At 35.5% G+C, this 24,593-nt stretch overlaps 1 long non-coding RNA gene across 5 annotated transcripts in view; it reads left to right on the top strand.

The window, feature by feature from the left end:
• LOC136855100 (uncharacterized) overlaps window positions 1-24,593 on the top strand; it is a 424,042-nt gene that overhangs the window by 340,611 nt on the left and 58,838 nt on the right. For all 5 annotated transcript variants that reach the window (XR_010857894.1, XR_010857893.1, XR_010857896.1 and 2 more), the window contains one exon: window positions 19,411-19,452. This is a non-coding gene — a long non-coding RNA (uncharacterized lncRNA). The remainder of the gene's footprint in view (window positions 1-19,410; window positions 19,453-24,593) is intronic.

The following is a 24,593-nucleotide window of genomic DNA, read 5'->3' on the forward strand; positions in this document are numbered from 1 at the left end:
TATAGAAATAACTTTAGTAAATGTATATGTATTCATGCATGTACCATGCATTCGTATTTTTCCAAGTTCATATGCACATAAGTCGGTATACAAAATATTCATTATGATTTATGGGAATATTATTTTGCAACTGGGAGGGTAAATTAAAAAAAATTCTTCCAAACTCTACCTGATCAATTTTTTTTTTTTTTTTTGTTAAACGATTATTGGGTACAGTAAATATTAAATCACTTGGCATGAAGAAATGAATATGCAAAAATAAGTAATACAGATATAAGAAATCAAACAATCATCAAGGTTGTGGCTCTTTTTGCCGTCGAGGGGAATGAAAAGTTAAACCTACCTAAAAATAACCGTAGTAAAAAAAATAAATAAATGGATAATGGTCGAGGAGAGATTTTAGGAACAAATATTAAATATAAATTTTAAAATATAAACCTTTAACACAAACCATACAACTGATCCCTCCATCTCAAATATCCGATAGAGTTTTCATTTTGTTTCCTCCAGAAGTAATTATTATTCTCCCCCAGTAATTTCCCGCCCCCAACATCATAACGCCTCTTTACTGCTCAAGCACGTTATTCGAAAGTCAATTTATTATTGCATTGGAAGCAGCCCCCAAATACCCATTTCCCAATGCATTCAGGACGAGAATTCTATCAGCGTTATTATGCCATTCATTTGTGCCTTTGCCGCATTACTGTTGTGTCGTGCATATTTGCATATTTCTGTACGAATATGTGAATATATGAGTCCTTTTGTAGAGCACAGCACTCGTTATATGCTGCCCTTTAGATTCTGTAATGTTACATGGTTTCTCTTTAAAAGCAGGAGTTCAACTCTTTAATATGAATGCATATCATAGGGATCATATCATAATGGAAGGGTGAGTAATTGTACACTTATAAATAAATTCAGTTCGGTATAATTATCACATAAATAAAATCAAGTTAAATCCAAGCATAAAAATCGAAACCGTGAGAGATCCATCAATTTTTAGTCTTCCAGAACTGCCTAAAATTGTTTATATCTTCGCTAGTATGTTCAAGACGAATCAGGTAAAATAAATGCCAGAACTAGGTGAAAAAAAATGCCCTACTGTAAATGCTTTAGAATCAGGTCAGAAAACCCCTTAACACCTACAGAATGAAGTAAGAATGACCTGAAACTTTCCCAATAAAGTAAAAAATGCCCTAAAACATTCGGAATCGAGCAAAAAGAATGCCTAAAAACCATCACAATCAAGTCAAAATGCCTTAAAAACTTTAGAATCAGGCAAAAATGCCTTTGATCCTTCGGAATAAAGTAAAATACCTTACAACCTCCAGAATTAGGTAAAAATGGCCTAAAAATTCAGAATCAGGTAAAAAAATGCCCCAAATCTTTAGAATCGGGTCAGAAAAGGCCCCTAAACCTTCAGAATCAAGTCAGAAAATGTCCTAAAGGCTCCAGAACTAGGTCAAAAATGCCTCAAAACCTTCAGAATCAGACTGAAAAGTTGCCTACAAACTTCAGAATCACATCAGTTAGTGACCCCAAACCTTCGGAATCAGATCAGACCATACCCTAAAACCTTCAGATCCAGGTCAAAAAATTCTTCAAGACCTCAGATTCAGGTCAAAAAATGTCCTATAACCGTTCAGAGCCAGATAAAAAAGGCCTCAAAACCTTCGGAATCATGTCAGAAATGGTCTGAAAACTTCAGAATCAGGTCAAAAAATGGTCTGAAAACTTCAGAATCAGGTCAAAAAATGGTCTGAAAACTTCAGAATCAGGTCAGAAAATGGTTTGAAAACATTCGGAATCAGGTCAAGAAATGCCCTAAAACCTTCATAACGAGAGCTTGTTCAGACTCGTGAGGTGAAATTGAATTGCCAAAGGTAGCCAAGAGAAACGGAAATCTAATTCCGCGTCCTCTGGCCACCAAAATGGTTAAGCGTCTGTAGACTTGTGCAAATATGCTTTTATAGGACAGCCACGATGGCGTTGGAATTACGATAAAAACGGAAAGTGAAGACTCATGTACCGTGAAGAGATGACCTAAGTTTGATTTCATGTATTGTTTCTATCAAGAGAAACATTGCCGCTGCAATAACTGCCATAATAAGGAGGGAAAACATCCGTGGGGCAATAAACAGGGCAAATGGCCAACAGCCTCATCTCATAAATTCGTATTCTATATAACTACTAAATTGAGGCTGAACCCCAGTATAAAAATAAAAAAATCCACAACATTCCATTCCAGTATTCTTTTCTAGTATTTTTCCTGCACAGCGAGGCTGCGTGATTACTGCACAAAGAAGTTTAATTCCGAAAAAAAAAAAAAGAAAACGGTAAAATTCGCAGATTTCCTCATAATTAACTCTCTCTCTCTCTCTCTCTCTCTCTCTCTCTCTCTCTCTCTCTCTCTCTCTCTCTCTCTCTCTCTCTCTCTCTCCACGCGCTAATTTACCTTATAGTTTATAGATATATATATATATATATATATATATATATATATATATATATATATATATATATATATATATATATATATATATATATATATATATATATATATATATATAAACGTATGTATGTACAGTATATATACAATATGTAAACAGTATATGTGTGTGTGTGTGTGTGTGTGTGTGAATGAGCGAGTAAGTTTGTGTTTGTGTTGTGTATTGGTTTACGTACTTATAATGAATTATGATACTTTTCTAAATTAAAAGTAAGAATCAGAATGGCCCTTAACTTTCTGCCAGTCCATTTAATTTTTATATCGTCAAAGGCCGAATTCCAAAGTCCTTCCAAAAGAGGGACATATCCTTTGCTATCTTTGACCCTTAATCTTCCTTAGATCCTTCATCATAACATACCAACATCAAAGAGGAACTTCCGCCCCAAAGAGATTCTTTGTAGAGGCTGGATCTGATTCCGTACCACTGCAGCAGGTCAAAAGGTTTAGAAATCAAGTCATTGTCGTCCGAAATAACGCGGAATAGTTAGAAGAGAGAGAGAGAGAGAGACCCGTGATCAATAAGGGGGAAAGACGTTCGTTCCCTAAAAAATGTGTATAATATTTCATCTTACCTATAAAAGTACACAATTAAATCATTATTCTTTTATAAACAGTAGTCCTTTACACCATAAGGTTTTTTTATAAAAAGAAATGTTCACTGTGAATTGCCTATTTGTCTTGTGCAGAAGGAATATCTCAGAAGTCTTTGCGGTGCACCCACAATAGAGTAAAACATGTCATGACCACACGTCGGTAACATATCGCACACATATCACAAACAGATTGAATATAAGGCATCGACTTATTGGTATTCTTGGCCTGTGATTCAAACGATTACCCAGTATTCGTCAAAGATTTGCTCTCTGCTTATCGTCGTAGTTTTGTTTTCAACCTGTTTGATACATGTATACGATCAGTTGCGGACGTGTATTTATGACATGTTTTGCTGTATCGTGAAAGGACCCTTCAACAAAGGGAAATTTTGAAAGAGTACTGTTCATCTACAGACCGTCAAAGAGAATTATTGATGTACAGATCCTCTTTTGGTGCCTCCTTTAATGCAGTAGATTCCTTAAAAGAAGACGGAAATATCCTCTAATCTACGAGGTAAATAGTTGTTGGCTTAATCAGGCGGAACTTCTGGGATATTGGGATATGTTGTATTATCACTCACGCAAAGAGGACTTCCTCAGAAGAAGATAGTATATAGCGCTCCTTTCTCTTCTGCTCTTCATTTCTTCATTTGCGCTTTTTTATTTTTTATCCCCAGAATTTAAAGCGAATATTTATGTTCCCATATATATATATATATATATATATATATATATATATATATATATATATATATATATGAATGTGTGTGTGTGTGTGTGTGTGTGTGTGTATGAGAGTGTGTGTTTGTGTTTGCAAACTTGCGTAAGAAAAGAGGATAGCCGGAAACATGGAAGCCTACGTAGAATTACTTTTAATGATTTATCTTCTCTAGCTTTAATAATGCAGTTGACCCCAAAAACGTTGACCTTTGGAAGTAAATGTGGACACTTTCATCAAGCTTCTAGCTTTTTGTTCTTGGTCAGTTACTATTAAGAAAGTCTGGGGATGAGTTATGCCAGATCACGCTGCATTATACCCCAGTGACTCATATATTATTGTACGAGCATATCTCAACATTGCAGGAAGACCTGGTACCTCGGCGCCGTTAGGTCATGAAATGCTGTTGTCAGGTATTTAGTTCCGTCTTATGATTCATGACGAAAGGCCCTGTTGAGGGAATCATATTAAATATTCGTTTAACCATTCTTATTTATTTATTTATTTTATGCTTTTGTTATCCCTTTTTCGAACAAATGCCATTTTCGTGATACACATGCAGAACGATACGTTACTTGAGACAACGAGAGCATTTTGATACTTTTCACTTGTTTTTATTTGTTTGTAAATGCTGCTTCATCTCATGAGAGAGAGAGAGAGAGAGAGAGAGAGAGAGAGAGAGAGAGAGAGAGAGAGAGAGAGAGAGAGAGAGGTTTTGAAAGAATTCGTGGTACACATGCAGAACGATACATTACTTGAGACAACGAGAGCATTTTGATGCTTTTCACTTTTTTTATTTGTTTGTAAATGCTGCTTTATCTCATTTTATAACGAGAGAGAGAGAGAGAGAGAGAGAGAGAGAGAGAGAGAGAGAGAGAGAGAGAGAGTGTGTGTGTGTATTTCATATATTTTGAGGGAACCAGAACTTTTCTCCTCATTCAGTTCTATAAAAATTATTCAGATATTTCAAAGCTTTGTGTTCAATTATGTATTTTGTATAAAATGGGAGCAGTCAGACATCATTTTAATCAGCAGTTCGTTAACGCTTATTGTATCAATGAAAAATTTGAACAAGTGATGCATATTACGGATTTCTATTGGTACTATTGTTAAAACTTTTGTGTATATCAAAGTACTCAAATAAATTGTCTATAAATGCGTCGAAACACACAGCGTATTTCCGTATTCGGACGAGGCCAATCGGAGAGCCCCATTTGCCGCCTCTATTGTGTGACAGTTCCCACATCAAGAGATTCTGACTTCAGCCTCCATTGTGGCCGATGAAAGACACTAATTGCGCTTAGCTCTCTGTTGGCTCATTACTCTCTCTCTCTCTCTCTCTCTCTCTCTCTCTCTCTCTCTCTCCTTTGTCGAAGTCACGGGTAATTTACGAAACGCCAGGCTGTTGCTGTCTTAGGGGTTTAACATAACTTTTCCCAAAGTTTATCTCTCTCTCTCTCTCTCTCTCTCTCTCTCTCTCTCTCTCTCTCTCTCTCTCTCTCTCTATATATATATATATATATATATATATATATATATATATATATATATATATATATATATATATATATATATATATATATATATATATATATATATATATATATATATATATATATATATATATATATATATATATATATATATATATATATATATATATATATATATATATATATATATATATATATATATATATATATATATATATATATATATATATATATATATATATATATATATATACATGCATATTTATATGTATATGTATATATATATATATATATATAGATAGATAGATAGATAGATAGATAGATACAAACGTACACTTACATATTTCATGTGACAAATCTCCAAACGTTATTCTACCACAGAAATTCTTGAGCACTACAATTATACTAAAGCTTTGCAAAAATAATCTTGAACTGAAAAGAAAATAAAAGCATACAAACAAATTTTTAGTGCATAATTAAAAGACAACACGAGATATTATCATAAAGCCTGGTTTTCTTTTTTTGTTCAAAGTAGTTCGTATATAACAGGGACAATTTTCATATCATTTCCCCTTTGGCACCTGCGTTACTTTTTTTCTCATTGGTGGTAAAACTCAACTTTTAAAGGGAGAATATTTTTCTTAGCTCAGAAATTCTGCGGGAAAATTGTGATTTATTCTTTAAACAACTCCTACGGAATTATTCAATTTATTTATTTACTGTTTTTTCATCGTCTGTAAACAATATAATTTTCTGGGTTGCACATTTTTTCTTTTAATGTTTTATTGGTTAGAGATATAAACGATAAAGATACATTTTTATAATTTTTCTTCCCATTTTTAGTTTTCTGTAAAAGGAAACTATTGAGATGGCTTTTTGTCTGTCCGTCCGCACTTTTCTGTCCGCCCTCAGATCTTAAAAACTACTGAGGCTAGAGGGCTGCAAATTGGTATGTTTACCATCCACCATCCAATCATCAAACATACCAAATTGCAGTCATCTAGTCTCAGTTATTTTTTTTTTTTTTTACTTTACTTAAGGTTAAGTTTAGCCGTGGATCGTGCGTCTGGGAGCGCTTTCCGGAGGCGTCGCCGTCGAACCTTCACTTGACCGCATCTGGGGAGCAACTGATTGCCCGGTCGTAGCTGAGAGTTTCATACATCATTATACGCTGTACAGAAAACTCGATTGCGTCAAAGAAACTTCGGCGCATTTTTTACTTGTTTTAATTTTTATATTGTTTCTCTCTTTGCCTACACCTCATGTTTGAATATGGAACTTCCCTTCTATGGCGTAGGTTTTTTCAAATAACAACTGTATAGCGCCGTAAAAGTATCGACGTCTAATAGAGTATTTTGATATGTTGTACGAAGCCATTGTTTACTAAAGAATCAAATTAAAGTCACGAAATCTACGGTGCTTTTTAAAATGATAATTTTAACATTTTGAACGATATATTTTGACCGGATTAACTTTTCATGTAGTTTATAAAATCCTCAACAGTTCAATAAAATAATTTATTTTCATGTTTGTACGATATTGTTTCCTTGCAAACATCTTGAAAGCCCTGAGTTATATTTTCACAAGAAAATCACGGACTCAGCAGCGACTACGGATTGAAAGATACAAGATATGAAATATCAGACGTCTTAACCTCGAGAATGTTGTTATTATTATTATTATTATTATTATTATTATTATTATTATTATTATTATTATTATTATTATTAAGAAATGCCACTAACTTTGAGACAGAGTATTCTGAAGAGAAAGTTGATAAAAATTAAGAGAAAAGCACAAATAAAATATTGATGGAAAGAAATGAATGATAATAATAATAATAATAATAATAATAATAATAATAATAATAATAATAATAATAATAATAACTATTCTTTCAGTCATTCATAGCTGCAAGATGTATACTTCAGGTCATTCATGTCCTCAGCCGTTCGATGTATAACGTCCATTCATATATCCAGCCATGCATTCACGGTTTTTCAGTTCTCCTTCATGTTCTTCAGATTTTCACCTGTTTGGAAGAATAATGAAACAGCAACAACATTGCCATTAAAGTTTTGCCCCCTTAAATACGCGATGGCTTTCCTTTTGCCCAATTGCCCAAGTTTGCATCGTCTCCCCATCATTATTCAACGCGCAGAAGGTTCTTCGGGAGTTTGTTCGTGTGTTTGATTGCCGAAAGTTTTGTCTGCCAGAGTTTGTTTGTCGGTTTTCTGTCAGGCTTCATATCGAGTCCGATTGCGAGAGGACATAAATACTCGGGTAAACGTCGGGAAGTTTTCTCCTTCGGAGGGAATGGAAAAATATTTCCCCTTGTTTTGACAGAGGGAGTACGTGGAGAGGCTTTTTCTCTCTCTCTCTCTCTCTCTCTCTCTCTCTCTCTCTCTCTCTCTCTCTGGAATCCTTGTATATCTTTATGTCTTTCTACGTTTCCTATTCCGTTTCGAAAAGTCATTCAGTGGATTCAAAGTAGCCTTTCCTTTGTAAATGGTTTTCCATTTGAATCTGTATTCATGTCCTGTATCCGTTTCCGATGAGAGAAAGGGAAAGCGCCCTCAAGTCTTGAACATTGGTTTTAACTCCATTCGCGCGCTTTGTTTTATTTGCAGAACAAGAGTAATTCTTATATTGTTTCAACTTTCTATAATTGAGACGCTGAGGAAGAAGTGTTTCATCTATAAAGTTTGGGTCTACGATTTAATGTCTTGTATATGGACTTATGTAAAAGTGTACAATAATAATAATAATAATAATAATAATAATAATAATAATAATAATAATAATAATAATAATAATAATAACAGTTGCTGTTTCACTGACATTCATTGTATCATCTCTGTTTTTCTTACAGTTTTTTCAAGTCAGCATGTAGATGATATAATTGTCCTCAGTAACACTACCCGAAGAGTTGGACTCCTTCCAAACAATAAATATGCAGAAAAAACTCCGGTGAATGACACAAGATACGAGAAAACAGCAAACTGGAAAGAGAATTCCATGCAAAGGAAACGCAGAGCAAAACTTCTGCAAGTTTCTGAAGTTTCTCGCATTAAAACTCTCTTGGAATATTTAGTTTGGGGCATTTTCATGTATTTTTTTTCTGGAAAATCTAGAGAGAGAGAGAGAGAGAGAGAGAGAGAGAGAGAGAGAGAGAGAGAGAGAGAGAGAGAGAGAGAGAGAGAGAGAGAGAGAGAGAGAGATTGCTTATTAATCATTTAACTGATCGGCCATTCAACCTATGAAATGTTCTTTGCTGTATTCTGGAATTATTGTCGTCATGGTCGTAAGGTAATTCTGTTTTAGTTGTCATGGGTTTTATCATTGATTTGGGCAGCCTTGTCTGTCTCGGGCCCCGTCTCATATCATAGCAGTCACAAGTAGATTTCCAAGAGCTGATTCAGTCAGGCATCTTTCTGTATCCCTGACCTTAATTAGCTTGTGTTTCATTATACTAAAATTTAAACAGACAAAATTACCCTTGGGTAACGGAGCATCATCATAACAGCATCATATGATTCATTAATTAATCTTGTCGGAGCAAACAGGTCACTTATTTAGATCTGAAGCACAAACACACCTCTTACAATAAAGGTTGTTAACCTCTCTAGCTGAAGAGGTGACACCCATGAAAATAATCATTGTACCAAAGAACATGGTAACTATTATTTTAAGACACAATTTATATTATATAAAAACGGATATTCGTTGCTCATTATTCAAAGACAAATATACAGAAACCATCAAATATTCCGTAAAATAGGTCGTCATCAAACCGATAAAAAATATATTCTCTAAAAAAACTGGCCTTCGAGAAATAGCAATTAGCGACCAGGAGCGCTTCAAACGATCTTTCCACACAAACACATTTAGATTTTCAGATTTTTCGGATCATTGCTCCCGATTCAAACGAATTTTCAATTTTGTTTGAAGCTTTTCCAGTTCGTGACACAACCTTTTGATGATGGCAATGTCCACAAAAGCCCTTTTATTGGGGACAATTTACCGCAATGCTCTTCAGACCAAAGATAAAGGAAAGAGTTTATTTTTTTTTTATCTTGATGAGATGAAAGAGCCAATTATGATCCAGGACGAGGGAAAATTAGGTTGGGTCAGAGTGCTAAGAAAGGGAGCGGAAAACAGTTTGGGATACAAACGAGACATCAAACGGTTTTTCAGTTATTCAGTTATGTGAGGTACCAAGTTTTAAATCTTTCAGGAGAGGATATTAACATTTACAAATTTTCTTGCTTCATTTTGGGTATGCAGAAGAACATATTGAAAATCAAATTAAATCATTATTGTTTCTGCTTATTAAGGTACTATATATTCGGTTTGTGGAGAAGGTCTTAAAATAGAACATATGAATATTTAACTACAATTTACTTAAAAGTTATACTATGGTATCTCTCTCTGTGTACACATAACAAAATTATTGTCATACAATTGACCTTTCAAATTAAACACTCAGTCAGTTTAAATGATCGCAATTTATATATACATATATATACATACATATATATATATATATATATATATATATATATATATATATATATATATATATACTCGTATATATAAGAAATGGTAAAAGAATCTGGGTAACATAGTAAATATTAAAAGCACAGTATTGCCAGGAAATATTTGAATAAAGACTATAAAGGGAAAAAAATTCAAAAGAAAATATCAAGAGCTGTTGCAAGATAAACATCTTTACCCATTCACTTTAGACACAGAGTATCTTTTCAAATCTCCTTTGGGAGGTCGGCATCTTGTGCTTCATTCTCTCTTTGGTCTTTCTGGACTATGAATTATATATTCGATGAAACAAGAGACTCAAAACCTTCTAAAGACTCTTGGCACCACAGAGGCAGATTTTTAATTCAGGAGGAATGCCTTTTCTACTTTCAAGTTTTTCCAGCCTTCCGAGAACTACTAAGTGCATGTGATCATTGCTCTTTTCGATCGGTTTAACCCAGTGACTGCCTGGAAGCTGTAGGAAAACTCACGAGCGTCCTTTTTTATAGGAAAAATTATGTTAATCTTTTCAGTTTCTGTAAATTTCTGGTGTCTTTATTGAAATTCAGTGCTGTTAAATTTGATGCAATCAATTAGCTTTCTATCGACTGACTTTCATTTAGGTTAAGAAACTTTCTTTTGCTTTTACACCTGCAACGCTGTCCAGACATGCGTGTATGTGTGTGTGTATGTACCTATTTTTATTTCTGGATGTGTAGGTGCGTGTCTCTGTGTGTGTATGTCTGTTTGTGCGTGAGCTCACGACAGTGACTATTCATGTTTGTGTAATCAGGAGTGTTTGTAATAACGGGGTCTGCGTGTGTGTTTAAGTGTATGTATTGATAATAAAGTATATGATAACAGCTCGGTAACTAAGATATGTTTTGTGAATTTGATCTTTTAAATTAGAAACTTCATTTTGGTCCAGGTTATTTTCTCCTTTATTTTTCATCGTCTATTGCTACATTTGATTTTTATATAAACAACTATGCCTGTCCTGTGTTCCAGAGTTTTAATCTGTCAATGAATTAAGAAATGTCAGTTTTCTAGCATATATCTGCCTGTATGAATGCCTATACACACACACACACACACAAACAAACAAATCACAAACAAACACATATATATATATATATAAATACATATATATATATATATATATATACATATATATATACACAGAAATCCTTGGTTTAGAGAACCAGGATGATATAAATTCCAGGAAATCCTCATCAGTTTAGAGAACCAAGAGGATCATCCTTTAATTTCTTTGCTCTTGTGGTCCCTTAAAATCCTGAAATGCTGCCATTGCCTTGATTGATGCTATTATTTAAATGGGTATTAGATTCTCCTTTCACCTATATGTTTTATTTATTTATTTATTTATTTATTTATTTATTTATTTATTTATTTATTTATTTTTTTCCGTTTTCACCAAAGAAATAAACAGGGAGTGGGTATCGTTCTTAATTACACTGAAGGATTGACAGGTGACAGACAAAAGAGTGAATGTTGCTGCTGTTAAAATATATCAAAGTAGTTACAATTTTTCATTTGTTATATTTGTTCGTATTATCTCTTTTATCTTGATCTACGAGACGCCAAATATTTACAAACGACAATTCTCACTTGTGAGGGAAGTCACATTTAACTCCTACAATACTTCCAGAGTTCCAGAGTGGAACCAACATTATCATGTATAATTGATTTTGATCTGTTTTTGAGTTCTTTCGGCAAGAAACTAACTTTTATAAGAAGCTGAGACACATGGCGAGAAATCTGCAGACCTGATCGTGAGGTGAAGTTAGATTCTCTCTCTCTCTCTCTCTCTCTCTCTCTCTCTCTCTCTCTCTCTCTCTCTCTCTCTCTCTCTCTCTCTCTCTCTCCTTTTTCTTCTTCTTTCTCTACTTTTGTCTCCATCTCACTCTTTTTTACACAAAACATGAGAATATGCTAAGGTGAGTTAGGAGGAGAGGGGAGTAGGTGAGATGTAGTGGATGGAGAGGGGGGACGGGGAGGGAGGTCAGGATGAGGAGGAGGTTCACAGGTAGAGGTAAACACCTGAGGGGAGTCTCCTGATTGCAAGAACCTCCTGACGAAACATACAATGATAAAAAGAAGGAATTCCCGAATGGAACAAAGCCTCTTCCACTTACCCAACAGATTCCATCTGAGGAAATTCTGATTGCTAACGAAATTAGCTTTTGCCCTGGAGAATGAAAGTCGTGAGTCTCTTGAATAAAGGTTGAAGTATTCGATGCATGTTTGATTTATTTCTTATTGGTATTATTTAGTTTTCGCGAATTTCAGAGTGGCAAAGAAAGAAAAAATAGAAAAAAGGGGAATTAGGTCGCCTGCTATTTTCGTGTTTCGTGAAAGTGAGTCGAAGAAGATAAATATGGTGATGATGATTATTAGGGGAGAGAGAGAGAGAGAGAGAGAGAGAGAGAGAGAGAGAGAGAGAGAGAGAGAGAGAGAGACTGACTTATCGTGATATTAGGACGAGCACGTATAATCTCAACTCATTCTTAGTCATTTTTCATGTAACCTCCATACTTGCCATGCAGTCAGTGATAATGAACCGATTCAGAGAAGGAATATATAAATCATCGGTAAACCGCTTTGAGGTTTGAGACAGAAGAATGTTTCCTGCAGCTTTTGAGAGAAGCCCCATTTATGTCTCAGCCTGTTTGTTGAGGCGATGAAGCGTGTTGGAGGGGAAGCTTTGATTGCTTCTCATGTCTAACTTCCTTTGAGGCCGTGTGGGAGATTTTGTCTTGGAGGGGCAGATCGATAGGCAGGTAGGCAGACGAGCAGACTGACAGGCGAACAGATGGTCAGAGACAAAGAGTAATAATTCTAGATTGCTTGCATTTCCTCATATTTCAGGACAATGTAGACATTACTTAAGGGTCTTTGCAGCGTCCCTTCGGCCCCTAGCTGCAGCCCCTTTCATTCCTTTTACTGTACCTCCGTTCATATTCTCTTTCTTCCATCTTACTGTCCACCCTCTCCTAAAAATTGATTCAAATTGCAACCGCGAGGTTTTCCTCGTTTTACACCTTTCAGACTTTTACTGTCAATTTCCGTTTCAGCGCTGAATGGCCTTGTTGCCCCGAGTGCTTTGCATGTATGCCGAAAATCTATAAATCAATCAATCAATCTTACTGAAGGAAACATCTGAAGAATAAAGACAAAATGCTGCCACTCTTATCGGAATTCACAAATCGCCTCCTATAGTTGCGGTAATAAATAACAATGTACGATCCTTTTTCTGATATGTGAAAAGGATTGTTACCTTTGATGTGCAATACTAACTAACAGACCACGCGAAAAAAAAGTCCATCCCGCGAAGCTATTGTGAGGATAACAAGACTTTTCTCTTCTGTCAGAAGCCTTCAAATCTGTTGTTGTGTTGAAATCAAAAGTGGATGTGTCAGAGCTCCCGGGACTGTTACGACGTGTTTGTGAAATTCAAGTGGATGCTGTGGACTTTTTCGTTGTGTATCTTTCCTTCGTCAATTACATTAAATAAGTGAAAAATACGTCGAAGCAACTTCGGCGCAATCGAGTTTTCTGTTCAGCGTATAATCAAGGCCACCGAAAATAGACCTATCTTTCGGTGGTCTCGGAATAATGCTGTATGAGCCCTGGCTAACTTTAACCTCAGATCTTAAAAACTGCTGAGGCTAGAGGGATGCAATTTGGTATGCTTGATGATTGGAAGGTGGATGATCAACATAGCAATTTGCAGCCCTCTAGCCTCAGGAGTTGTTAAGATCTGAAGGTGGACAGAAAAAGAGCGGACAGAAAAAGTGCGGACAGACAAAGCCATCACAATAGTTTTCTTTTACAGAAAACTAAAACTTGGAAAACCTCAGGAGTCAAACGTCAGAGGACTATGACGCTCATGTAAACCGGTACAGTCATTCCTTTGCTCTAAACGCGTCTGCTTGTGTTGATCAGTAATTATTATCCATTCGATTGCAATTTAATTTAATCTCTTTAAAATATACTTTTCTTTATATTAAAGCTGGCTAAAGAAAAACTGCAAATCTATGGTCTGGAAAGAGAAAGGTGTTCCATATTCATTCAGCGGTTTACCCATCTCTACATACGCACAGTCAAGTTGAGAGATGAGTAAGAAAAGTGAAACACTTAAAATGGACGGACCAACCCTTTGCAGAATATGGAATCTTTGTGGAACACTTCTTCAGAAAAATAAAATCTTGCAGGTTATGTGGAGCGAGGAACAAGCTGTTTGCTATGCAAATAAGCAGGCGGAAATTTCACACGAAGATAAACACAATCATTTCATCCTCCTTTGTAAATTAAGTGAAGCTTCTTTTTTTTTTTTTTTTAATTCGAAACAAATCACTGGAAATATGTTCAGATATTCAGGATCCACTGGGTGTTAGGGCATTTTTGTTATCAGTAATGATGTATTTGTAGTAATACTGATAAAACTTTTCTTGTCGGCGAGAGTTTATACAACATTAATTATTAGCTGAAGGCAGGAAGAAATCTTTTTATCTTATTAACAGCATGAAATAGCTGTCTACACCGGACAGCTTTTAATTAGTACATTATCGGAAGGGGATAGTAGAGGCCTCCTTTAGCAAGAAGTAATACTTTTATATACAAGGTTGCTTTTCTAGAACAATATTTCATCCTCTTCTTCATAACATGATTTCTGAGACATATTAAAAAGAATAAAAGACTTACGAGTAAATAATATTTTGTCTGTATTAACAGTATAAAACGAAACCTAAAAACAAGGAATCATTCAGTAAACAAAGAGAAAGTGACAAAAGAGACCAAATGTTGGAATCAGTATCGCATGTCTTTGATTAGGATACGGGAAAATCTCCGCCATTAGAGACGGCCTAAATCTAGACACGACACTTGCTCATTCTTCCTTTGGCCAAGGAACAGATCAATTAAATGAACGACAGGTGAGCGCCCATGTGATTATCAATGACTGATGAATCGTTCAGTTCCTTTATGCGCTTCACAACACGAACGTATTCGTGACAGACGATAACACTAGAAAATGTGTTCGATGTCATGTAGGAAGCCATTGCATAGACACGAACCCAATCAATCATCTCTCTCTCTCTCTCTCTCTCTCTCTCTCTCTCTCTCTCTCTCTCTCTCTCTCTCTCTCTCTCCTGTTGGGTCGTCCGTCCCAAATACTCATGGTCACATCACCCGGTGTAAATTTCTTTGTAAATATCAAAGGTACTTTGTTGGTAATCGCAGAGCCAGATATAAGGAAATATCCGCTGGATATTTTCTATACAGATCTCTTGAATATGATATAATGACTGTGTTTTCGTATGAGGAATTGAATTAAATACAGTCAAGATGACTGATGCGTTTCGAGCTGGCTGGAAGACTAACAAAATTAATTGTACGTGTATTACATTCATACCATAATATGAGGTATATTAACTTATCATTTTTGTCTTTTCATGTGAGTAATGATCAGCACATGTCTTGTTATAAGAGAGAGAGAGAGAGAGAGAGAGATGTAAGTTGAAAAAGCTGTAACTCTAGGAAGGAAGTTGCAATCTTCTTTTTCATTTCAGAAAACGACATGATACGAATAAATTTGTCTCCTCGCTGATGAAAATGTGGTGTCTGTATTCACCGTAAAGCCATTCTCTCTCTCTCTCTCTCTCTCTCTCTCTCTCTCTCTCTCTCTCTCTCTCTCTCTCTCTCTCTCTCTCTCTCAAACGCACACACACATGCGCACGCACATGTGACAAATGAAATGACGACAAAAAAACTTTTAATTATAGATGAAAGTCCAGGATATTGAATGGCCTTTGGCGTCAATGGTGCTCGTGTTATGAAAGGAAGGCTGAGTTTTTCCACGTCATTTCAAATGGAATATATATTCTTGATAGCTTTTTGCAGATTATAAGTGACTTTGACTCCTAGAATTATAGCCTGAAGGTCTATATTCCCAGTTCATTGATTACCTTTGAAATCTGTCGCAGGATTTCAACCTATTTCTCTATATTCTTTGTAATTATTTTCTTCACACTCATAATGTCATTTGGTAAATGAAAAGACATTATAAAACCATTCGTATCTCTCCTGGGGCCTTACAAGCGGCATAGCAGTAATCTGTGTATATAAAGGGCTAGAAATAACTTTGAAATTTGACCTCTGTTAGGAGAGAGACTATCAGGTTAATTTTAGTTTCAGATATGACCATTTTGCTTTCGTTCACGAACGAAATATTCAAAGAATGAGGCAGACGACTTTCATTAGACTCATCATATTGGTCATCATGATGACCTTCACCGTAATAACCATCACTTTCATCATGTACTCGATATGAAGCAAAAATGAACGTTTAAACGAATAATAAAGAGAATGACAATGATATTATTACCTTTTATATATAGTGTTGTTATCATACAACGCTTAATATACCTTTTGCACGATTAATGCTTAGTTTCTGTATAAATTGATTACTGTGAATAAAAATTTATTATTTTTACCCAGTAAATTGAGAAGTAGCTGAAACTGACATGTTGCATGGGATACTCGTCCCGCTTGTTGAGCGACTTAATTGCTATTGTTCCATGCTTGGAAAAATCGACAGACACACAGACAGACAGCTGGGGAGATTAATATTAATTGAGAGGATTGAGAATTAGTATTTGAGACTGGCAGACTGATAAAGAGGCGGAAAGAGAGAGAGAGAGAGAGAGAGATGGGGGAGTGTGATGATGGTGATGGGTCAGAAATTAGTGAAATGAGCAGAGACAGAGAGAAAAAACGGAAAACTAATTTAAAATAATAAATAAATGAATAAATAAATAAAACGTCAGTAATAATATGAGGGAACTGGTGTTCAAAATATCTTATGGGCAAAGGTATAAGTATGGATGTTAATTTATTTGTATATAGATTTCAAGTCTTCTAAAACATGCAAATTTGCATAAGGTGCCACGGTCTGTGTTATTATTTCTGCAGATATATTTACTTCAGCCAAAGAGACATAGAATATTTTATCTCATAAACTTTTTATCTTATCAATGATGCTGATCCCTTCCAGAAATTTACGCAACCAGATCATTGGGTATAAACGGACAGCTTCGTGTTATGCCTCTCATTTAGTATGAAATGAAAATGAGATATGTTTTCAGGGTGAGACCTCTTATGATTAGCTTCTGAGACTGTTCGTTCAGCATTAAAAACCTCGCTGTATATACTGATTAGCAAAAGTCATTTTGTTGATTGGTGTTTGCTAGTCTCTCAAGAACTTACAGCATCAACTGTTGGTTCCCCGGAATTGCCAGTAACCGCTACCCGAAAATGATTCCAATTTAGGGCAGAATTATTCTAACTTTCATTAGAAAGTATTCCTTAATATCTGTTAGAGGCCTGTTAACACAGAATCTGTTAAACTCTCACTATAATTCCGTAGAGACATTTTGACATTCTACTGGTACCAAAGATTCATATTGCTCTTCCGTGTCTTACAGCGTAAAAGAAAATATATTTGTTAGGCGAAAACTGTTGGTCCACTGAACATGATATCCTTATGTAATCTAAGTCAAATTCAAAAGTAATCAGTCAGAAGTTAGGTCTTTAAGGACGGTCATTTGAGGTTATTTGCTAAATGGGAGAGGTAACCTCTTACTTTGGATTAATGGTTTTTTGTTAAATGTGAGAGGTAATCTCTTACTTTGAATTAATGGTTTTTTGTTAAATGGGAGAGGTAATCCTTACTTTGGAATAATGTTTTTTGTTAAATGGGAGAGGTAATCTCTTACTTTGGATTATTGGTTTTTTGTTAAAGAGGAGAGGTAATCTCTTACTTTGGAATAATGTTTTTTGTTAAATGGGATAGGTAATCTCTTACATTGTATTAATTGTTTTTTGTTAAATGGGAGAGGTAATCTCTTACTTTAGATTAATGGTTTTTTGTTAAATGGGAGAGGTACTCTCTTACTTTGGATTAATTGTTTTTGTTAAATGGGAGAGGTAATCTCTTACTTTGGATTAATGGTTTTTTGTTAAATGGGAGAGGTAATCTCTTACTTTGGATTAATGTTTTTTGTTAAATGGGAGAGGTAATCTCTTATTTTGGATTATTGGTTTTTGTTAAATGAGAGAGGTTATCTCTTACTTTGGATTATTGGTTTTTTGTTAAATGGGAGAGGTAATCTCTTACTTTGGATTAATGATTTTTGTTAAATGGGAGAGGTAATCTCTTACTATAAATTAATGGTTATTTGTTAAATGGGAGAGGTAATCTGTTACTTTGGAGTAATGGTTTTTTGTTAAATGGGGAGGCAATCTCTTACTTTGGAATAATGATTTTTGTTAAATGGGAGAGGTAATCTCTTACTTTAGATTAATGGTTATTTGTTAAATGGGAGAGGTAATCTGTTACTTTGGATTAATGGCTTTTTGTTAAATGAGAGAGGTAATCTCTTACTTTGGAGTAATTGCTTTTTTGTTAAATGGGAGAGGTAATCTCCTACTTTGGATTAATGGTTTTTGCACATAATTGTTCCATGTAGGAAAACAGAGCCATAACTGCAATCTTCCACAGGACAGTTCTTCATTTGCATCTTTTTAAATAGAATGGCATCCAATCTTGTATCATAGAACCTTATGATTAGGCTATGATGTAGAGAAGTAGCAAAAGGCGAATGCAATAGTTCTGTACATTTTCTTCACTTCCTAAATTATCATGATTAATATCCAAAAGGACATCCTAGCATCACTCCTGTGCAATTCTGCAACCTAACGAGACAGTAAGATAACGATTGCATTTTCTATAAATATTTGAATGGCGTAGCGCCACCTAGAGGTGTTGCCAGAGTCAGGTGATCTCTGAACGAACTGGTGTCCGATTCCATTGTTCACACAACAGTGTAATGAACAGAGTTAATATGAAAATGAAAGTCGAAGCCATGGTATTCACTTGCTTCCGGAAGAGTCCCTCAGGAAATCAATTAGTGGAAATCACGATTAGATTCAGTGATATCAAATGCGGGAATTTACCGTCATCTCAGAAAATACAAGTAAAAAATGTGCAGAAATTTCTTCGGCGTAATGGAGTTTTCTGTACAGCGTATAATGCTGTATGAAACACTCAACCACGGCATATGAAACTCTCATCCGCGGCCCATTAAACTTTCACCGACAGGCCGGTGGTGGCCTTTGTTGACACCTATAGCGGAGCCAGACGCACGATTATGACTAACTATAACCTTAAATAAATAAAAACTGCTAAGGTTGGAGGGCTGCAATTTGTTACATTTGATGATTGGAAGGTGGATGATCAACACAACAATTTTGCAGCCCTCTAGACTCAGTAGTTGTTAAGATCTGAGGGCGGACAGAAAAAGTGCAGACGTGCAGACAAATAGCCATCTCAGTAGTTTTTTTTACAGAAAACTATTAAAAAGCACGCACAACGCACTCAATTGCCTTTATTATTAAAAAAAAAGTTTTTATTGTTTTAATATCATATGTATGGCTGTCTTGTGCAGTTAGTTTAATTTTAATATTTTTTATTTATTTCAGAAAAGGGTCCAAGGGGTTTCCAGACAGAGATCAGAGAAACAGGTAAGACGACAGAAATTCATAGGCATAGTTATCACTCACATATACTTGGCCATAGCAGCACGCAGAAACCATCAACAGAAAACGGGGAATATTGCAAACAAGAGCACACGCGCAGGTTCGTTTCTCGAAGACACAGAATTATGAAAGAGAACATATTCTATGAATAACGTACGAATCTAGTGAATTACCCAGGAGACCTATTGTTGCTGTGGCAGGTAACGCAACCGATCAATCAACTTAATGGCACCATCACAAAAGCTCCAGTCAGATAAAGACTGATGTTCCGCTCTTCGATCATTTTTCTTTGGGCGAATTCGATTGTTGATAAACACGCTGCTCAGATAAGGCTCCGGAATAGAATAGACGCTCGAGGTCACGCACTCGCGGAGGGCCGTTGCAAAGACCATCCCTTTTTGCATACTACTGTTAATACAATCATAGTGTATTGACGTCAATCATCGTTTTTATTTCTTTTGTTTTGTGACAAATTGAAGATAAATACGGTGGTAATTCTCATCATATCATGAGTAAACTAAAGATAAGGTTATTTTGGGTTACATTAACTGAAGAATTAAATTGAAATTTGAAGATAAATCTTAAGAGAGAAAACATATCTGAACGGTGGTAATTCAAATCATTATCATATCATGAGTAAACTAAAGATAAGGTTATTTTGGGTTACATTAACTGAAGTACAGTACATTTTATTGAAGTATTTCGTACAGTATCAAAAATCTTAAGAGAGAAAACATATCTGAACGATATTTTTTCTCTAATGTATTTTTCAAATACATTATCGGATTTATTATTTCTTTTTTCCTGTGAAAGTGAATTAAGCTCATCAAGTATCTGGATAGGTCAGAGGTCAGAGGTTACGATTTCAATGTCCTCCTGACAGGTTCATATTGTTGGTTTATTCCAGCACACAGCTACTCAGACCAATAAACAAGACTGCCCTGAATTGTTCTCCGAAGCGTAACGTACTGCTCTCTTCTGTATCTTATCTTTGCTCAACTACCTGTCTGCTCATAGATGTTGACAATTACTACACGGTAATAATTGGTTTTCCCTTTTGTTATTTAAGTATACGTTAACGAGCGAACTCGATGGATTTGGGATAATGGAAAATGAAAGGATTATTCTGGAATCTGCTATCATCAATCAAACCAACAATATGAACCTGTTTGAAATCGGACGCCATTGACACCTTAATCCTCAGACCCCTCTTGAAGAAGATGACCCAAGAAACGCGACCGCCAGATCCATCGCCAAACGGGAGCTAATGAGGCCAAAAACCACTAGGAATTTGGTCAATCTCCTCCTTCTTAAGAAACACCACTCCTTAACATTATCTATGTTTTTGTATATATACCATTGTAACTTTCCACCTGTCCATATTCTAGTGAACAGGGCACAGAAACAAGTGCCCGAAATATATGGTTTCAACGTTTAAATAGTGTTTTATGGGCCTTCTTATATATATATATATATATATATATATATATATATATATATATATATATATATATATATATATATATATATATATATATATATATATATATATATTATATATATATATACAGATTATATATATACATATATATATATATATATATGTATGTATGTATATACATACATACATACATAAATACATACAGTAAAACACACACACATACAGAGAAGGGATAAACAGATTATTAGTAATACTCATTGGTACTCATGAAGTTGACGGCTAATCCCCCACTGAAACAAATAATCCTCATTAATCCCCATGATTCGAAGGTCATGAAGAGACGGTGGCCTCATTCATCGGGCAGACTAATATATCACATACGATTTCAGAAATCACTTCCTTCTGTTACGGTTCGAAGCCAGTGCCGTATTGAAAAGAGACTGTGGTTCATAAGATATTTGGTCATTATATATTTATTGAAGGACAGGATAGGTATTAGGGTGCGTGTCAAATTAGGGAGTATATCAGCCAGTAAGTATAAAACATACACGGTAGTATAGACTGATAAACGCGTAAATGAGAAGTATATGTACTGCAATCAGTCATCTGGGTGGAAACGAGTTGTCATCTGCATAAACTTTGATATATTTTGAAGATAGGGCAATGACAGGTTGGTACTGATAATAGTATAATGGTGATGATTCAAATAATAGTCACGATACACGTGACAGTAATAGTGCCATAGTTATTATTATTATTATTATTATTATTATTATTATTATTATTATTATTATTATTATTATTATTATTATTTCTGAATATGAACAGTGTATAAGTACCACTGATTTTCTGTGCTATCTATCTGAGCAATCAATGTGAGCTTCGGGAAAGCGTATTATTCACCAAACAGAAAAAATTCCTTAAAAGTAATGGTATTATTATTATTATTATAAATCTGGTTTTAATTGCTACTCACATGAATGTGACTGAATGAAATATAGCAGGTAATATCAAACAACAATCTTCAGGATGCCTGTTAGCGAAATTGTACTTGTTGGGTCTTTGCACCGAATTGAGATGAGTGGGGGAGGGGTTGGGAGGGGAGGGAATGGGAGCAGAGGAAACACGGCTCTTATCAGCAACAATTTCAGTGTCATGTCAAATGAAAACAAATGTCTTCAGCGATAACGTATGTTCTCGAAAGCTCGCGCTATTCGGAGAATTGCTCAGATGCAGACCACTTGGAGGAGAAAGTGAGTTGTTACAGTGACAGTTATGACGATAGTAACGGAATCATTCTTGATCTTATCAGTATTGCGCAACAAAATAACTTCAGTTGGAATTTTGCCAATTTTAGTTTTCTGCAAAAGAAAACTATTGTGCCGGCTTTGTCTGTCCGTCCACACTTTTTCTGTACGCCCTGATTATCCATCCTCCAGTCATCAAACATACCAAATTGCAGATCCTCTAGCCTCAGTAGTTTTTATTTTCTTTAAAGTTAAAGTTAGGCATAATCGTGCATCTGGCAACGATAAAGGATAGTCCACCACCAGGCACTAATTAAAGTTTCATGGACCGCGGCTCATATAGCATTATACCAAGACCACCGGAAGATAAATCTATTTTCGGTGGCCTTGATTTGCCTACACACTGTAGCGGCTGTACAGAAAACTCGATTGCGCCGAAGAAACTTCGGCGCATTATTTACTTGTTTTTTTATGCCGTGTAATGAATTTGTCATTTTAGTCATTTCCTTTTTCATATTAAATAAAATTAATCAAAAATATACTGACAGCTTAGAGCTTGCGGCTTTTAGCAAATTTTTTGTCAAAGGCTGTTTAACCTTTAAAACAGCCGTTCATTTCATACAGAAGTGTCAGTTTTAGCTCCTTATATGAATATATTCTCTGTGGGAGTAAGTTTCAAGAGTCTCTTAATTAAGAATTTGTTGCGAAACGTCCATGGAAAGAGATTTGGATTTATTTTTCCCATGGAATATTTCTCATTCTGCGGAGAGAGGGAGAGAGAGAGGGGTGAGGGAGAGAGAGAGAGAGAGAGAGAGAGAGAGAGAGAGAGAGAGAGAGAGGCGTATCCTAACTGAGGAGCTTTTAATAAAATGAACTATACAGTGTACTTACCGTATGTATTGCACGATGCATTTAATCTCAGTTGACCTCCCATGAATCCTTTGCAGTGTTGCTTAACCACTTTCAGTGTCTTCCTTCTCTGTTCCAGTCGTTCAGCTTTATTTGTCGGTTTTAGTATTACAGTGTTGTCAGTTGATCCCGTTTCTAAATTCTATTTCTATTTCTATTTTTTTTTTTTTTTTTTTTAGTTTTCTGTAAAAGAAAACTATTGTGCCGGTTTTGTCTGTCCGCACTTTTTCTGTCCGCCTTCAGATCTTAAAAATTACTGAGGCTAGAGGGCTGCAAATTGGTATGTTGATCATCTACCCTCCAATCATCAAACATACCAAATTGTAGCCCTCTAGCCTCAGTAGTTTTTATTTCATTTAAGGTTAAATTTAGATATAATCGTGCTTCTGGTAACGATATAGGATACGCCACCACCCGGCCATGGTTAAAGTTTAATGGACAGCGGCTCATGCAGTATTATACTGAGACCACCGAAAGATAGACGTATTTTCGGTGGCGTTGATTATACGCTGTAGTGGCTGTACAGAAAACTCGATTGCGGCCAAGAAATTTTGGCGCATTTTCTATTTGAATATGATTAATTGGCGACTCAGTTATAAAGGTAAAGGTGATGAGAAACACCTGCAATAAATACATCATCATCACGCTGATGTTGACATCAGTAGAAACAAATAAACAAATGAAAACGCTGATGCGACTGATTCATGAACTCTGAAAACACGCCATTAGATTTTTGGTTTGCAGTCTTGGATTCAAAATATAAAAGCTGACTTGCAATGACAGAATTAAATGTTCAGCTCTCTCTCTCTCTCTCTCTCTCTCTCTCTCTCTCTCTCTCTCTCTCTCTCTCTCTCTCTCTCGCTTTTTGTAGAAAATGTTTGTGAAAACCATGAAAATATTTCTGAAAAAAAAAAGACGAATGCTTTATCAAAATGGAGATTAAAAGAGCAACTCACAAATGAGCTCGAGGAATAAGAGGCATTTTAATTTTGCTATGGCGTGATATACAGCGGATTGTTCAGGCTCCATAATTCCGGGAGCTTCAGCAAGGGTCTTGAAGAGCATACTTGAGATTAGCGCTCCCGTGGGTTCACGGCGTTTGTCTTTGATGTCAAGCTCCTAAGCCTCTGAGGTCTAATCCAAGGCTTAAGGAACTCTAATGGTTCCGTAAATCAATTATTCATGTTCAATAGTAACATTAAATAAATAAAAAAGGCGCCGAAGGTTCTTTGGCGCAATCGAGTTTTCTATACAGCCGCTACAGCTCATAATCAAGGCCACCGAAAACAGATCTATCTTTCGGTGGTCTAGGTATAATGCTGTATGAGCTGCGGCCCATGAATTTTTAACCACAGCCCGGTGGTGGCCTGTCCTATATCTTTGCCAGATGCACGATCATGGATAACTTTAGCCTTAAGTAAAATAAAAGCTACTGAGGCTACAGGGCTGTAATTTGGTATGTTTGATGATTGGAGGGTGGATGATCAACATACCAATTTGCAGCCCTCTAGCCTCAGTAGTTTTTAAGA

This window comes from Macrobrachium rosenbergii, chromosome 30 (assembly GCF_040412425.1).
Source record: "Macrobrachium rosenbergii isolate ZJJX-2024 chromosome 30, ASM4041242v1, whole genome shotgun sequence".
Classification (NCBI taxonomy): domain Eukaryota; kingdom Metazoa; phylum Arthropoda; class Malacostraca; order Decapoda; family Palaemonidae; genus Macrobrachium; species Macrobrachium rosenbergii.